This window comes from Coregonus clupeaformis, chromosome 37 (genome assembly GCF_020615455.1).
Source record: "Coregonus clupeaformis isolate EN_2021a chromosome 37, ASM2061545v1, whole genome shotgun sequence".
Lineage (NCBI taxonomy): Eukaryota > Metazoa > Chordata > Actinopteri > Salmoniformes > Salmonidae > Coregonus > Coregonus clupeaformis.
The window spans coordinates 32,736,873-32,755,913 of record NC_059228.1 but is presented as its reverse complement, the minus strand read 5'-3'; the positions used below and the strand labels follow the sequence as shown (position 1 = coordinate 32,755,913).

The following is a 19,041-nucleotide window of genomic DNA, read 5'->3' as shown; positions in this document are numbered from 1 at the left end:
TTGGAAAACACTAAACAAACAACAACACGAGGAGCTATCTATCCAAAATGGAGATGTATGGATAAACCACTTCTCCAATCTTTTTGGGTCTATAACAAAGAACAAACAGCAAAAAAATATACATGATCAAATGCAAATCTTAGAATCAACTATTAAAGACTACCAGAACCCACTGGATTCTCCAATTACATTGAATGAACTACAGGACAAAATACAAACCCTCCAACCCAAAAAGTCCTGTGGTGTTGATGGTATCCTAAATGAAATGATAAAATATACAGACCACAAATTTCAATTAGCTATACTTCAACTCTTTAATATCATCCTTAGCTCTGGCATCTTCCCCAATATTTGGAACCAAGGACTGATCACCCCAATCCACAAAAGTGGAGACAAATTTGACCCCAATAACTACCGTGGGATATTCGTCAACAGCAACCTTGGGAAAATCCTCTGCATTATCATTAACAGCAGACTAGTTCATTTCCTCAGTGAAAACAATGTACTGAGCAAATGTCAAATTGGCTTTTTACCAAATTACCATAAGACAGACCACGTATTCACCCTGCACACCCTAACTGACAAACAAACCCAAAACAAAGGCAAAGTCTTCTCATGCTTTGTTGATTTCAAATCTGACTCAATTTGGCATTGAGGGTCTGCTATACAAATTGATGGAAAGTGGGGTTGGGGGAAAAACATACAACATAAAAATCCATGTACACAAACAACAAGTGTGCAGTTAAAATTGGCAAAAAAACACACATTTATTTCCACAGGGCCGGGGGGGTGAGACAGGGATGCAGTTTGAGCCCCACCCTCTTCAACATATATATCAACGAATTGGCAAGGGCACTAGAACAGTCTGCAGCACCCGGCCTCACCCTACTAGAATCTGAAGTCAAATGTCTACTGTTTGCTGATGATCTGGTGCTTCTGTCCCCAACCAATGAGGGCCTACAGCAGCACCTAGATCTTCTGCACAGATTCTGTCAGACCTGGGCCCTGACAGTACATTTCAGTAAGACAAACATAATGGTGTTCCAAAAAAGGTCCAGTTGCCAGGACCACAAATACAAATTCCACCTAGACACCGTTGCCCTAGAGCACACAAAAAACGATACATTCCTCGGCCTAAACATCAGCACCACAGGTAACTTCCACAAAGCTTTGAACAATCTAAGAGACAAGGCAAGAAGGGCCTTCTACACCATCAAAAGGCACATAGAATTTGACATCACAATTAGGATCTGGCTAAAATACAATCAGTTATAGAACCCATTGCCCTTTATGGTTCTGAGGTCTGGGGTCCGCTCACCAACCAAGAATTCAAAAAACGTGACAAACACCAAATTGAGACTCCGCATGCAGAATTCTGCAGAAACATCCTCCATGTACAACATAAAACACCAAATAATGCATGCAGAGCAGAATTAGGCATGATTCCCGCTAATTATCAAAATCCAAAAAATAGCGAATTCTTAAAGGAAGCGGTTCCCAAACCTTCCATAACAAAGCCATCAGCTACAGAGAGATGAACATGGAGAAAAGTGCCCTCTGCCAGCTGGTCCGGGAGTCTACTCAATTAGACCCAACCAAATCATCAGAAAACAAAAAGATAATTACTTGACACATTGGAAAGAACAACACAAAAAACAGAGCAAACTGGACTGCTATTTGGCCCTAAACAGAAAGTACACAGTGGCAGAATCCCTGACCACTGTGACTGACCCAAACTTAAGGAAAGCTTTGACTATGTACAGACTCAGTGAGCATAGCCTTGCTATTGAGAAAGGCCGCCGTAGGCAGACCTGGCTCTCAAAGGGAAGACGGGCTATGTGCACACTGCCCACAAAATGAGGTGGAAACTGAGCTGCACTTCCTAACCTCCTGCCAAATGTATGACCATATTAGAGACACATATTTCCCCTCAGATCACAGCAACCCACAAAGAATTCGAAAACAAACCCAATTTTGATAAACTCCCTTATCTACTGGGTGAAAAACCACAGTGTGCCATCACAGCTGCAAGATTTGTGACCTGTTGCCACAAGAAAATGGCAACCAGTGAAGAACAAACACCATTGTAAATACAACCCATATTTATGTTTATTTATTTTCCCATTTGTACTTTAACTATTTGCACATTGTTACAACACTGTATATATACATAATATGACATTTGTAATGTCTTTATTCTTTAGAAACTTCTGAGTGTAATGTTTACTGTTAATATTTATTGTTTATTTCACTTTTGTTTACAATCTACTTCACTTGCTTTGGCAATGTTAACACACGTTTCCCATGCCAATAAAGCTCTTAAATTGAATTGAATTGAATTGAGTGACGGAGAGAGAAAGAGAGAGAAGGAGAGAGAGGGGGAGAGAGACAGAAAGAGAGAGAGGGAGAAAGAAAGAGAGAGAGAATGATAGAGGGGTGAGGTTGCTAGGGGGAAAACACTTCTGAAGTGACAACAAGGTGTGTGTTATTATTATTCATTATGAATCGGCCTGTACCTCTGCCAAGAGCCTGAGTGTGTGTGTGTGTGTGTGTGTGTGTGTGTGTGTGTGTGGGAGACCGGCAGCTTCTCTAACAGAATGCCCGGGGTTGTCTTCTTGAGTTCTTTTCCAGAGCTGCAGGTGACAGTGTAGTGTGCATCCCAAATGGCACCCTATTCCCTATAAAGTGCACTACTTTTGAATAGGGTGCTATTTGGGATGCACTCTCAGTCTCCTGCAGCTCTAAGGTTTAGGGAATAGGGTGTCATTTGGGATGCGCACTCAGTCTCCTGCAGCTCTGGGATGCAGTGTGAGTGAGTGTTTGGTGCAAGCTGACACTTGGCACCAACCTGATTGAAACCTGCTTGGGTTTCCAGTTAATGAGCGAGCGGCACGTCAAGGCAGAGTAGAGGACACACTCAGAGCCCTGCACACACGTCTTCAATGCACTACACAACAATCACAACAGCCCAGAGGGAACTGAACTGAAGGCTATTTCTGGTTAAAAGCCATTTAGGTGTGATCAACTCAGCAATGTGCAAGGGTTCCTTTAGTTAAGAGTAAGCCTCTTGTTTACAGAGGGGTTAGGGTAAGGTACGGACGGGGGGCTGAAAGAGTCATTTAGCAACACAGATCTTGGTTACCGCAAATGATAGGTAAATGTATACAACCTCCCACAGAACAATCTCTACACACAAGTTCTCCGCTAAGGGAAGCCTGATGAAGGCAATTTACAGTTGTGAACGCTACACTAGTTTTGTCTAAAAACATGCATTTTCCTCCATCTGGGTCCTCAGACTATCATCAACTAGATTCAGCCGCGGGACGATTCTTTCTTGAGCGGATGGTCAGGGGGCCAGAACATAATTACAAATAATTAGTAGACTGCAAATTGACCGCCAGAATCCCAACGATATATCATATTTGACTAAAACATAATAATTTCAAAGCTTGCTTACATTCTATTATGCGTGGGAATAATTTGGAACAGATTTCCAAATGTTTAAATCACTTGGAGCAGATTTGCTTGTGTTTTTAGTATTTTACAGTGGGGAAAAAAAGTATTTAGTCAGCCACCAATTGTGCAAGTTCTCCCACTTAAAAAGATGAGAGAGGCCTGTAATTTTCATCATAGGTACACGTCAACTATGACAGACAAAATTAGAAAAAAAATCCTGAAAATCACATTGTAGGATTTTTAATGAATTTATTTGCAAATTATGGTGGAAAATAAGTATTTGGTCAATAACAAAAGTTTCTCAATACTTTGTTATATACCCTTTGTTGGCAATGACACAGGTCAAACGTTTTCTGTAAGTCTTCACAAGGTTTTCACACACTGTTGCTGGTATTTTGGCCCATTCCTCCATGCAGATCTCCTCTAGAGCAGTGATGTTTTGGGGCTGTCGCTGGGCAACATGGACTTTCAACTACCTCCAAAGATTTTCTATGGGGTTGAGATCTGGAGACTGGCTAGGCCACTCCAGGACCTTGAAATGCTTCTTACGAAGCCACTCCTTCGTTGCCCGGGCGGTGTGTTTGGGATCATTGTCATGCTGAAAGACCCAGCCATGTTTCATCTTCAATGCTCTTGCTGATGGAAGGAGGTTTTCACTCAAAATCTCACGATACATGGCCCCATTCATTCTTTCCTTTACACTGATCAGTCGTCCTGGTCCCTTTGCAGAAAAACAGCCCCAAAGCATGACGTTTCCACCCCCATGCTTCACAGTAGGTATGGTGTTCTTTGGATGCAACTCAGCATTCTTTGTCCTCCAAACACGACGAGTTCAGTTTTTACCAAAAAGTTCTATTTTGGTTTCATCTGACCATATGACATTCTCCCAATCCTCTTCTGGATCATCCAAATGCACTCTAGCAAACTTCAGACGGGCCTGGACATGTACTGGCTTAAGCAGGGGGACACTTCTGGCACTGCAGGATTTGAGTCCCTGGCGGCGTAGTGTGTTACTGATGGTAGGCTTTGTTACTTTGGTCCCAGCTCTCTGCAGGTCATTCACTAGGTCCCCCCGTGTGGTTCTGGGATTTTTGCTCACCGTTCTTGTGATCATTTTGACCCCACGGGGTGAGATCTTGCGTGGAGCCCCAGATCGAGGGAGATTATCAGTGGTCTTGTATGTCTTCCATTTCCTAATAATTGCTCCCACAGTTGATTTCTTCAAACCAAGCTGCTTACCTATTGCAGATTCAGTCTTCCCAGCCTGGTGCAGGTCTACAATTTTGTTTCTGGTGTCCTTTGACAGCTCTTTGGTCTTGGCCATAGTGGAGTTTGGAGTGTGACTGTTTGAGGTTGTGGACAGGGGTCTTTTATACTGATAACAAGTTCAACAGGTGCCATTAATACAGGTAACGAGTGGAGGACAGAGGAGCCTCTTAAAGAAGAAGTTACAGGTCTGTGAGAGCCAGAAATCTTGCTTGTTTGTAGGTGACCAAATACTTATTTTCCACCATAATTTGCAAATAAATTCATTAAAAATCCTACAATGTGATTTTCTGGAGAAAAAAAATCTCAATTTGTCTGTCATAGTTGACGTGTACCTATGATGAAAATTACAGGCCTCTCTCATCTTTTTAAGTGGGAGAACTTGCACAATTGGTGGCTGACTAAATACTTTTTTCCCCCCACTGTATGTCCAACAATTAAAAGAAGAAAATTCCAAAACAATCTGCACAAAATGTTCTCAGCGAACCTATTCTATACCAAACAATTGAGCCACTGTCTGTCACTGTCTGCACTGCAATACTTGATAAAATAGCGCCTGATCCAGGGCCTGTATTCAAAAAGTCTCTCCGGTACGAGTGCTGATCTAGGATCAGGTCCCCCCTGGCTGTCCATGGTGTTATTCATTATGATCTAAAAGAAAACAGATCTTAGATCAGCACTTGTCTTCGTGGATACAGGCCCTGATCCTCTTCCTAGGCCATCTTCCATCTCACACCTCATCTGAACTCAAGATCAAGTCAAGAGAACGTGACGACGGAATACGTTCTACTGTCGAGATGCAGATCAGGGATAATGGTGATGATGTCTACGATGTCTGGCAGGACAGCGACGGTTATGATATAAATCAGCCATGGGGGATGGAGATAGGTTTTGGGATGAGGCCCAAATGGCACCCTATGGGCCCTGGTCAAAAGTAGTGCACTAAATAGGGAATAGGGCGCTATTTGGGACGCATCCTTGGTGTGTGGAAGACTGGTTGGGCTGCTATCAGGACGGTTTATGGAACGCTAGGCTATCTGGGCTGAGAGGGAGATAAGAGTGGTAGCTATAGTCTGCCCTCTGCCATGTAGAACATCTCACAGTGTGAAATAGCTCACAATCGATGATTATGATTGACTGTTTTTTCATGCTTATAACACATGCCGTAAATATCCTCACAGCGCGAAAATTATCACGGGTCAGCTGCTCGCGCGCCTGCTTATCAGTGTTTCTTAGGTGGATAACGTCAGTGCCTGATTGAAACTGACACTGTAAAAGTGAATAAATAAGTAATGATGACTTTTAAAATATATTATTGATTGTTTTGCGCTTCTGTCCGGGCTGGCTAGCTAGCTAGCACCCTCCACAGCACCTCCTCTACTATCTGACTGTAGGGTCACTGGGCTGCACTTCCTGGGGATGAAGAGGAGGAGGACTGGGCTGCACTCCCTGGGGATGAAGAGGAGGAGATAGAAAGAGATAGGGGGAGAGGGAGAGAGAGAGCGGAGGAAAGGAAGTGAAGAAGAGAGGGAGAGGGCTAAGGTTAGTGAGGTGAGAAGAGGGGATGAAAAGAGAAGGGAGGAAAATAGGAGAAAGTGGTCTGGAAGGAAGAAGAATGAAAGAGACAGGATACACTGTGGAGTAAGGACACACTGTCATCACACATCTTCTTATTGCCATTTGACAGCTGCAGGCATCAGAGCTCAGTGTGTGGGTGGGTGTGTTTGTGTGTGTGTGCATGTTCTGTATGTGTGCGATTGTCTGCCAACAATCGCAGCTCCCATCTCCTCTTGGGGCTCTTTTACATCAGCAGTTGTCACAAAGTGCTTTACAGAAACCCGTCCTAAAACCCCAAAGAGTAAGCAATGCAGATGCAGAAGCACAGCGGCGAGGAAAAACTCGATAGAAAGTTATTAAAAACATTTGAGGTTGTTATGGGGATATAGGCTATAGCCTACAGCTGAAAACAATTATGGCTAACACAAGTAATAAATAAAATAACAGGCAAAGCATGGTCAGATCACAGGGAGCTCCACTCGCACTAATGAGGATGGCCGTACAGTAAGCAACTGTACACAAGCACCACACTGAGGGGTGCAATTCTAACAGGTTCTCACAGACGCTCTCTATGGAAACCGTCGTTGTGACCAGTACTCGACATGGGCAGGAGCTCAGCGGAGCTAAGTACCGGCACTTCAAAAGTTATACTGCTTGAGCTCCTATTCCTCTTCTAGTATATTGGCTCAACAGTAGTGTGGAGCTCCTGCACCTAAATATAAAACAGTACCGGCACCCAAAAATGAGTACCGGCACCTATTTCAGTCCAAGTCAAGCACTGGTTGTGAAGGAGTGTCAGCTGCTTCAAACACCTCTTTGTATTAGGCCACCACACTGTGAGCCCTTAGAGAAGGAAACATCCTGTGGCAGATGCAGTCATTGGCAGGTGTAAGAGGTGGCCACGCAGGACCAATTTTGGGTTGTGGTAGGTTGGGTTATTAGGCAGAGAGAAGCTCATGATAGGGTTAGGAGAGGCCTACACACATTTTAAGAGTACACAAGCTTAACAGGAGATAATATTCCAGTTCGTGATTATATTTCAAAATTCATTTTTTTAATTGCATGCGTCAAAGAAGCATGTTGGACTTCAACCCTCAAGACGTTTCATTCTGCGTTAACGCAACCTCAGAGTCAAATGGAAACATAGATTCTTAAAAGGGAAAATCCACTCAAAATCTATCTTTTGGTATTATTTTCATTAGGGACTGAATGTTATTTATAATAAGGGTTACATGGAGAAAATCTGACCTATTTGAAATGAAAATGGATGGCCCTCCCTTCCACAAAAATATAAACCCTCCCTGATATCTTGAAGAAAAAAAAAAGTGACTCTCCCCTATAACCAACACAATAATTTCAACAACAAAGTGGATAGCAGAGAACATGTTTACCGTTTACCCTCACTTCCTGGACAGACCAAAGCCTTAGATATGTAGTTTAAGAAACTGTTCTTCGTCCTGTTAGCGTTACATGGCAACACAGGAATTTTGATAGCGCACAGGGCTGCAGGCCAGAAAGTTTTGGGTTCGCAGGCCACTGTGGACAAGAGTAGGCGTGGAAAGATCTCCTTTATAGTAAAAGCATTGCATGAATCTATCATCGTATTTTCAGGTCAGAGAAAAAATTGCCTTTTATAAAAATGTCATGCAATTCTACGTTATTTTACATATTAGCAGAATATTTTTTAATACCACACAAATTACAGAAATGACAGGCTAAGAATGGACAGAGAGATAGGCCTATGTATTCATATTATTATTTTCAATGCCAAATCAGTGTGCCTTGTTTGCAACAAAACTGTTCCTGTTTATAAATAATTACATAAATAAATAACTTCAGACATCTGTGGCATTGTGTTGTGTGACAAAACTGCACATTTTAAAAAGTGGCCTTTTATTGTCCCCAGCACAAGGTGCACCTGTGTAATGGTCATGCTGTTTAATCAGCTTCTTGATATGCCACACCTGTCAGGTGGATGGATTATCTTGGCAAAGGAGAAATGCTCACTAACAGGGATGTAAACAAACGTGTGCACAACATTTGAGAGAAATAAGCTTTTCGTGTGTATGGAAAATTTCAGGGATTTTTTATTTCAGCTCATGAAACATGGGTCCAACACTTTACATGTTGCGTTTATATTTCTGTTCAGTGTATAATCGGATCCGATTTATTTTCTTCTAAATCTTAAGCTAACAAGGGGTAGGCCTGTGCTTTTTGACATTTTCTTGAATAAAAGGTAGGCCTATGGCTAAAGGTTTTCCTACTTACAAAGCATGTAGAGGTCTGTAATTTTTATCATAGGTACACTTCAACTGTGTACCTATGATAAAAATAGGTACACTTCAACAAAAATCCAGAAAATCACATTGTATGATTTTTAAGTAATTAATTTGCATTTTATTGCATGACATAAGTATTTGATCACCTACCAACCAGTAAGAATTCCGGCTCTCACAGACCTGTTAGTTTTTCTTTAAGAAGCCCTCCTGTTCTCCACTCATTACCTGTATTAACTGCACCTGTTTGAACTTGTTACCTGTATAAAAGACACCTGTCCACCCACTCAATCAAACAGACTCCAACCTCTCCACAATGGCCAAGACCAGAGAGCTGTGTAAGGACATCAGGGATAACATTGTAGACCTGCACAAGGCTGGGATGGGCTACAGGACAATAGGCAAGCAGCTTGGTGAGAAGGCAACAACTGTTGGCGCAATTATTAGAAAATGGAAGAAGTTCAAGATGACGGTCAATCACCCTCGGTCTGGGGCTCCATACAAGAGCTCACCTCGTGGGGCATCAATGAGGAAGGTGAGGGATCAGCCCAGAACTACACGACAGGACCTGGTCAATGACCTGAAGAGAGCTGGGACCACAGTCTCAAAGAAAACCATTAGTAACACACTACGCCGTCATGGATTAAAATCCTGCAGAGCACGCAAGGTCCCCCTGCTCAAGCCAGCGCATGTCCAGGCCCGTCTGAAGTTTGCCAATGACCATCTGGATGATCCAGAGGAGGAATGGGAGAAGGTCATGTGGACTGATGAGACAAAAATATAGCTTTTTGGTCTAAACTCCACTCGCCGTGTTTGGAGGAAGAAGGATGAGTACAACCCCAAGAACACCATCCCAACCGTGAAGCATGGCGGTGGAAACATCATTCTTTGGGGATGCTTTTCTGCAAAGGGGACAGGACGACTGCACCGTGTTGAGGGGAGGATGGATGGGCCATGTATCGTGAGATCATAAACGTTCCAAGATGGCGAAGTAGTGCAGTCCTGTTTCTGTCGTGTGTCTGTAAATAGCCTGTAAATACCCTGTTTTTTTGTATTTTTCGTACATATTTCCCTATCAGACTTTTCATCCTTCTACAAAATATACTTTCCTGCAACCCGCCTCACTCAATGTGGAACGGATTCTATTTTTGACTTACCTTTATCTAGAATCTAGAATCTCCAGTTGAAACTAGCTAGCCAGCTAACTAGCTACTTGCTATTAGCCACAGCTAGCGGTGTTTCACCCAGAACATTGGATTTTTTTCCGCGGGATTAATTTTAATCACTGGACATTGATCACCGGATATTCGGCCAGTCTGCACAGCGCGTTATCGACCCAGAACATATCAGTTTTTCCGCCGGAATCACTGAATCACTGGACCTTTAACTCCGGATTCATCGCTACCAGCTGGCTACAACAAAACGGACGCTGTGGTCTGGCTAATCATCCTGAGCTAGGCCCATCTCCCGGCTATCTACCTCTCTGTCAACCGGACGGGACCACCTAGTGTTGACACGGAGCCCCGCCGATCCTACACGACTGGTCTGCCGACGAAATCGTCTGATGTGGTTACGACGTTAACCACGAAGATTCCATCCATCGGCTAGCCCTGGCCCGGCTAGCACACGCTATCCGTGGCCTCTTACTCACTAAACTGAACTAGCTACTGAACTAGCTACTTGCTATTAGCCACAGCTAGCGGTGTTTCACCCAAAACATTGGATTTTTTTCCGCTGGATTAATTTTAATCATTGGACATTGATCACCGGATATTCGGCCAGTCTGCACAGCGCGTTATCGACCCAGATCATATCAGTTTTTCCGCCGGAATCACTGAATCACTGGACCTTTAACTCCGGATTCATCGCTACCAGCTGGCTACAACAAAACGGACGCTGTGGTCTGGCTAATCATCCTGAGCTAGGCCCATCTCCCGGCTATCTACCTCTCTGTCAACCGGACGGGACCACCTAGTGTTGACACGAAGCCCCGCCGATCCTACACGACTGGTCTGCCGACGAAATCGTCTGATGTGGTTACGACGTTAACCACAAAGATTCCATCCATCTGCTAGCCCTGGCCCGCTAGCACACGCTATCCGTGGCCTCTTACTCACAAGTGCTTCACCACCGGACCTTATGATAACTCAGCTATACAGCTGATATCTGCTGGACTGTTCCTTTTTACGGTACTACATCCTGTTTATGTTTAGCCTCAGCCCAAACATGGTTAGTTTATTGTTGTTTCGGTTATTTCTAATTGTACTATATCACTGTAGACCCCCAGCCTAGCTAAACCTGCCTTAGATAGCTCCTTTGTCCCTCCCCCCATACACTCAGAGACCGACTCAATTGATGCCTCTAGAGATACTATCTCTTTCATTGTTACCCAACGCTTAGGTTTACCTCCACTTTACTCATATCCTTCCATATCCTTGTCTGTACATAATGCCCTGAATCTTTTCTATAACACCCGGAAATCTGCCCCCTTTATTCTATGTACCCAACGCACTAGAAGACCAGTTCTTAAAGCCTTTAGCCGTATCCTTATTCTAGTCCTCCTCTGTTCCTCTGGTGATGTAGAGGCTAACCCAGGCCCTGCAGCCCTCAGTATCACTCCTACTCCCCAGGCGCTATCATTTGATGACTTCTGTAATCGCAAAAGTCTTGGTTTCTTGCACATAAATATCAGAAGTCTACTTCCTAAGTTTGAGTTATTCACTGCGTTAGCACACTCTGCCAACCCTGATGTTCTAGCAGTGTCTGAATCCTGGCTCAGGAAGGCCACCAAAAATTCTGAAATGTCCATCCCCAACTATAACATTTTCCGTCTAGATAGAACTGCCAAAGGGGGGTGGAGTTGCAATCTACTGTAGAGATAGCCTGCAGAGCTCCATCATACTATCCAGGTCTGTGCCCAAACAGTTTGAGCTTCTACTTCTAAAAATCCACCTTTCCAGAAATAAGTCTCTCACTGTTGCCGCTTGCTACAGACCCCTCAGCCCCCAGCTGTGCCCTGGACACCATATGTGAATTGATTGCCCCCATTTATCCTCAGAGTTTGTACTGCTTGGTGACCTAAATTGGGATATGCTTAATACCCCAGCCATCCTACAATCCAAGCTAGATGCCCTCAACCTCACGCAAATTATCAACGAACCTACCAGGTACAACCCTAAATCCGTAAACATGGGTACCCTCATAGATATCATCCTGACTAACATACCCTCTAAATACACCTCAGCTGTCTTCAACCAGGATCTCAGCGATCACTGCCTTATTGCCTGCGTCCGTAACGGGTCCGCGGTCAAACGACTCACCCCTCATCACTGTCAAACGCTCCCTAAAACACTTTAGCGAGGAGGCCTTCCTAATTGACCTGGCCCAGGTATCCTGGATGGATATAGATCTCATTCCGTCAGTAGAGGATGCCTGGTTGTTCCTTAAAAGTAATTTCCTCTCAATCTTAAATAAACATGCCCCATTCAAAAATACAGAACTAAGAACCGATATAGCCCCTGGTTCTCCTCAGACTTGACTGCCCTTGACCAGCACAAAAACATCCTGTGGCGTACAGCATTAGCATCAAATAGCCCCCGCGATATGCAACTTTTCAGGGAAGTTAGGAACCAATATACACAAGCAGTCAGGAAAGCAAAGGCTAACTTTTTCAAACAGAAATTTGCATCCTGTAGCACTAACTCCAAAAAGTTTTGGGACACTGTAAAGTCCATGGAGAATAAGAGCACTTCCTCCCAGCTGCCCACTGCACTGAGGCTAGGAAACACTATCACCACCGATAAATCTACAATAATCGAGAATTTCAACAAGCATTTTGCTACAGCTGGCCATGCTTTCCATCTGGCTACCACTAACCCGGCCACCAACTCTGCACCCTCTGCTGCAACTTGCCCATGCCCCCCCGCTTCTCCTTCACACAAATTCAGACAGCTGATGTTTTGAAAGCGCTGCAAAATCTGGACCCCTACAAATCAGCTGGGCTAGACAATCTGGACCCTTTCTTTCTAAAACTAGCCGCCGAAATTGTCGCAACCCCTATTACTAGTCTGTTCAACCTCTCTTTCATAACGTCTGAGATCCCCAGAGATTGGAAAGCTGCCGCGGTCATCCCCCTCTTCAAAGGGGGTGACACTCTAGATCCAAACTGCTACAGACCTATATCCATCCTGCCCTGCCTTTCGAAAGTATTCGAAAGCCAAGTTAACAAACAGATCATCGACCATTTCGAATACCACCGTACCTTCTCCGCTATGCAATCCGGTTTCCGAGCTGGTCACGGGTGCACTTCAGCCACGCTCAAGGTCCTAAACGATATTATAACCGCGATTGATAATAGACAGTACTGTGCAGCCGTCTTCATCGACCTGGCCAAGGCTTTCGACTCTGTCAACCACCGCATTCTTATTGGCAGACTAAATAGCCTTGGTTTCTCAAATGACTGCCTCGCCTGGTTCACCAACTACTTCTCAGATAGAGTTCACTGTGTCAAATCGGAGGGCCTGTTGTCTGGACCTATGGCAGTCTCTATGGGGGTGCCACAGGGTTCAATTCTTGGGCCGACACTTTTCTCCGTGTATATCAATGATGTCGCTCTTGCTGCTGGTGACTCTCAGATCCACCTCTACGCAGACGACACCATTTTGTATACATCTGGCCCTTCATTGGACACTGTGTTAACAAACCTCCAAACGAGCTTCAATGCCATACAACAATCCTTCAGTAGCCTTCAACTGCTCTTAAACACTAGTAAAACTAAATGCATGCTTTTCAATCGAACGCTGCTAGCACCCGCCCACCCGACTAGAATCACCACTCTCGACGGGTCTGACCTAGAGTATGTGGACAACTACAAATATCTAGGTGTCTGGTTAGACTGTAAACTCAACTTCCAGACTCACATAAAGAATCTCCAATCCAAAGTTAAATCTAGAATCGGCTTCCTATTTCGCAACAAAGCCTCCTTCACTCATGCTGCCAAACATGCCCTCGTAAAACTGACTATCCTACCGATCCTTGACTTCGGCGATGTCATTTACAAAATAGCCTCCAACACGCTACTCAGCAAATTGGATGTAGTCTATCACAGTGCCATCCGTTTTGTCTCCAAAGCCCCATACACTACCCACCACTGTGACCTGTACGCTCTTGTTGGCTGGTCCTCACTACATGTTCGTCGTCAAACCCACTGGCTCCAGGCCATCTATAAATCACTGCTAGGCAAATCCCCGCCTTATCTTAGCTCATTGGTCACCATAGCAGCACCCACCCGTAGTCTGCGCTCCAGCAGGTATATCTCTCTGGTCATTCCCAAAGCCAACACCTCCTTTGGCCGCCATTCCTTCCAGTTCTCTGCTGCCAATGACTGGAACGAATTGCAAAAATCTCTGAAGCTGGAGACTCTTATCTCCCTCAATAACTTTAAGCATCAGTTGTCAGAGCACCTTACCGATCACTGCACCTGTACACAGCCCATCTGAAATTAGCCCACCCAACTACCTCATCCCTATATTGTTATTTATTTTGCTCTTTTGCACCCCAGTATCTCTATTTGCACATAATCTCTTGCACATCTAGCATTCCAGTGTTAATACTATTGTAATTATTCTGCACTATAGCCTATTTATTGCCTTACCTCCATAACTTGCTACATTTGCACACACTGTATATATATTTTCTGTTGTATTTCTGACTTTATGTTTTTTTTTTTACCCCATATGTAACTCTGTGTTGTTTTTATTGCACTACTTTGCTTTATCTTGGCCAGGTCGCAGTTGTAAATGAGAACCTGTTCTCAACTGGCTTACCTGGTTAAATAAAGGTGAAATAAATAAAAAATAAAATAAAAATCTTGGCCAACAACCTCCTTCCCTCAGTAAGAGCATTGAAGATGGGTCGTGGATGGGTCTTCCAGCATGACAACGACCTGAAACACACAGCCAGGGCAACTAAGGAGTGGCTCCGTAAGATGCATCTCAAGGTCCTGGAGTGGCCTAGCCAGTCTCCAGACCTGAACCCAATAGAAAATCTTTGGAGGGAGCTGAAAGTCCGTATTGCCCAGCGACAGCCCCGAAACCTGAAGGATCTGGAGAAGGTCTGTATGGAGGAGTGGGCCAAAATCCCTGCTGCAGTGTGTGCAAACCTGGTCAAGACCTACAGGAAACGTATGATCTCTGTAATTGCAAACAAAGGTTTCTGCACCAAATATTAAGTTCTGCTTTTTTGATGTATCAAATACTTATGTCATGCAATAAAATGCAAATGAATTACTTAAAAATCATACAATGTGATTTTCTGGATTTTTGTTTTAGATTTCGTCTCTCACAGTTGAAGTGTACCTATGATAAAAATTACAGACCTCTACATGCTTTGTAAGTAGGAAAACCTGCAAAATCGGCAGTGTATCAAATACTTGTTCTCCCCACTGTAGCAGCCTGTAGCCTAATTTCATCTGTCAAACAGGTAGGCCTACCTCTTATTTCTTAAATAGGAAGAAATAGGCTCCAACACAAAGACTTCTTGTTGTTAGTAAAGTCTAATTAAAATGAAGACGGTTTAGATGAATTACGCCTACTCGAATTTGCCTACTTTCAGCACCATGAGCTGTCCATCTCCTATTGATTGTGTCGCGGCTGCTGCTTCAAGTTTCAGAACCACAATGTAAGTTACTCGATCTCTGGCTTATTGTGAGGTCAATAACTCTGATAAATACATCATGGGCAAGAAACATATTGTTTTTAATCAAATCTATTATAGTAGTAGCAAGCTATCAAAGTTGACCTCCGGTCCTGCTACTCATCTTGCACTCTCCTTCTCTAACTGAACAGAACATAGGCTATAGGCTAGTCCTTGCGCAAGATAGTGCTTTTTTTGGACTAGGCCTAATCAACAACAACAAAAACATGTGACTCTCCTCCTGAACTGCCATCGTAGCCCTACACAGCACAGCCATTGGTTAGGCAGCACACAAAAACGTTTTTGATCAGCAAGAGCAGAGCAGGCCGGGGCTCAGGGTTGGTATATCCATTGCAACAGCTATCTTAGAAATATAACTTTGCTCTGTGCTTCTCCGAGCATGCACTTCATAGCCTAGCATAGCCTATGGATCATTAGATTGAGACCACACTAAATAGCCTATAGGCGAAATTGATATTGCACAGCCAGCGGCGAATCAGAGATGAGGGGTGGCATCAGGCACACATCCATATATAGCCTAATAAGCAACTAATTCTAAAACACTGAGAAATATTGAAATGTCATTCATTACATGACCCTCCCCTGGACTAGATTTTAAAAAATACTAAACCCTCCCCTTGACTGAAATTGAAGAAGCATGACCCTCCCCCATTTTCCTCCAGGTACCCATTCTGTACATTTCAATCTGTCCCTTAGTCCACGGTTGATACAGTCCCAAAATGTTTTGCATGTCAGCAGTCAAGTTTTCAAGATATTGGACTTTCAATAAGCAAAGTGTCACCGGCCACGTCGGGGAGAATTTTTGCATACCCTGACCCTTTTCCTTTTAACCTAATTCTCCTAACCTGCTACGTTAATTCTCCTAACCTGCTACATTAATTCTCCTAACCTGCTACGTTAATTCTACTAACCTGCTGTGTAAATTCTAACCTGCTACGAAAAGTCCTTTCTGCATGTTGCATGTAGAGTCATAGAAGACTATAAGCCATCTCTAGTTAAGTGAGAACATAGCCAAGGGTCAATAGGATGTAACCTAAAACTCTGGTCCCTTTGTCCAACTGATGTAATGAGCCTGTAATGAGGATCCTGTAATATTCATCACTAGGATCGGCTGACAGAGACTGAGATGCTATCTGCGTGTGCGCCACACACCCACAGGGGGTCCTCTCAGTCTCCACACAATCACAACAAAATGGGCAAATGGAAAGACACAGGAAGGATCCAAGTAAAGGCATACATCAAGATGTTTTCATTTATTCTTGTAGCGACCTTAAACCAACACCTAGCGACCTCGTCAAGACGTTCTGACCTTTTGGCGTAACGGTTAAGGTGTTGGCTTGACAGTCTCTGGACCCGGGTTCGAGAGCTGGTCAGGACTACCCCCAGAATTCCCTACATTGGTGTCAGAAGTGGGATGGCCATCGGAGAGGCATGTACACGTGAGGGACTTGGTACAGAGAAGCGAGGGGTCACGCTCTCCTGAAGGAAGGGGGTAATGTAGCGACCTTAACCCAACACCAATCTAGTCAAGAGGTTCGGACCTTTTGGCGTAACGGTTGAGGTGTTGGCTTAAATATAAAAATATGCCATTTAGCAAACACTTTTATCCAAAGCGACTTACAGTCATGTGTGCATACATTGGCTTGACAGTCATTGGACACGGGTTCGAGTCCCGGTCGGCGCTACCCCCCGAATTCGCTACATTAACAATAAAGGGCTATTCCAATGAATGAAACAATATCCATGATACATTTTGGTGAAAATGTTCAATTGTAGCAGCAGGAATGGTGAAACCAAAGATACTTCCCCTTTCATCTGTGGTAACCTTATCCTAGCGCTCCCGGCCAATTCAATTCCATCATTCGTTAGGTTTAATCCACTCTTTCATAATATTGACTATGTGGAGTGTGGTGGATGGGCAACAACCTCTCTCTCTCACACACAGCTTTTAGTTGACAGCTGTCAAACGCCAATTCAATTTAAACCACACAAAACATTTAACCTGTTGTTTAGGCTCCTCACTCACCTCTCTAGAATCTGTCTTTAGGCAAAAACAAACCAACTACTTGCATTGTCTCTGGAATAACTTTCGATGATGCCAAAACGTGCATGCAAAGCTATATACAATGCCATTGTTGTCTCAAATGTTTATTGATACACGCATGCATCAACTTACCTACAACACAGTGATGATGCTGAAGATTCGACGTTCCCCTGATATGAAATCACAACAAGAAGACTGAAGATTGACTTTTGCAAGTTCTGGCTAGACAGCTAACACTAGCTAATAACATCAACTTGCTATCTAGATATCTGTAACTACAAATTCAGCAAGCTATGGACTGCTTGTGAAGCGTACAGATTTCCAGGCTGTAAGGATTCCGATGTGTTCCATATAAACAAAAATGCGCTAAACCTTCACAAACGAACATCCAAGACCGCTTAGCAAGCATGCTAGCAAGAAAACGCTAGCTGTATATATTTTTTTGCAGAATGGGGATTTGAGTGCCGTGTCTAGGCAACCACAAGCTTCACCCTCAACTTTTCAGCTGGAGCAGAGCTGGTTGGTTAGCTAGAACAGCAGTTAGCTAGCTAGCAACAACGCTAGCTATCTGGTTCCGTGTACCAGAAGAAAGTAATCTACACATGGGTATTTTTGCCCTTTCCCCCGTGATTTGGCGTGTTTGTTACAACAATTTCGGACAATTGTTATAATAATACATTTATATTCAGCTAAACTGGCCACGTGAAATCTAGATGTTTGTTCTCGCGACACGCGGGAAGTAACTCTGGCCAGTGTTGACAACTGCTTTCCAAGAACAGAAGCTGCTGTTCTTCTTCTTCTTCTTCTTCTTCTTCTTCTTCTTCGGAGTTTAAGGGCGGTTGGCGTCCAATATGTTGCATTACCGCCACCCAACTGGTATATTATATGAATTCATTATACTTTGTAATACATTTTATTTTATTTAAAATAACTAATAAACTAACCCTACACACATTAAAAACCCACTACCCCATTCCACTACTTTGACCCTATCTTCTCCTGCACCATGCGAGCGGCCTGGGAGGACAAGACACCACAACTCAACACACCTTTTAACTCTTCTGAAGTCAAATAACAGTAGCTATTGGTGGTGGTGGTACTTCTTCTTCTTCTTCTTCTTCAAGGTTTTATGGCAGACTACCCCAATTGAAGTATTGCCGCCATCTACTGTACGGCGTATTTTGTTTTAAAGTATTCCATTGCGGGAAGGGGGGTAAATGAGTGCAGTTGATAACCACAGCCCTTATTCTTACCACCTCCTTCACCCTAACAGGACACTTCAGAAATTCGGGTTCACAGCTCGCCACCACAATTGCAGCCTTTAGGCTCAGCTGGCATACGATACCCCTCCGTCTACATACACTTGACACATTACCAAATAATTTGCATTTATCACACTGCATGGGTTTGGGCATGAAGGCTCTCACAGGGAATCTCATGAAACCCAAATACCTGTGAGAAGGAAGAGACTCTTCATCAAAAAACAATAGAATGGACGTAGTGGGCTTCCTCACTCGATCCACCATGCGGGTCAGTCGGTGTGCACCAACCACTGGATCCAATTCTTCACATATATCCTTTGCATTTACTTCTAGCGCTACCCCAGAGATAACACCCTTGATAGGCACCCTGCTTCGAAGATCCACACATGACGCATTCCAATTCAATGTCTTATTAACGTGCAGAGCTCGCTCCTTCTGTTCCATAGATACAACAACGAAATAAGCC

At 43.8% G+C, this 19,041-nt stretch overlaps 1 protein-coding gene across 8 annotated transcripts in view; it reads right to left on the bottom strand.

The window, feature by feature from the left end:
• LOC121572793 (WD repeat containing planar cell polarity effector) overlaps positions 1–18,099 on the bottom strand; it is a 146,621-nt gene extending 128,522 nt beyond the window's left edge. For all 8 annotated transcript variants that reach the window (XR_006657922.1, XR_006657923.1, XR_006001918.2 and 5 more), the window contains exon 1: positions 17,446–18,099. The gene's annotated coding sequence lies outside the window, so the exon portion shown is untranslated. The remainder of the gene's footprint in view (positions 1–17,445) is intronic.
• Between the last annotated feature and the right edge of the window lie 942 nt (positions 18,100–19,041).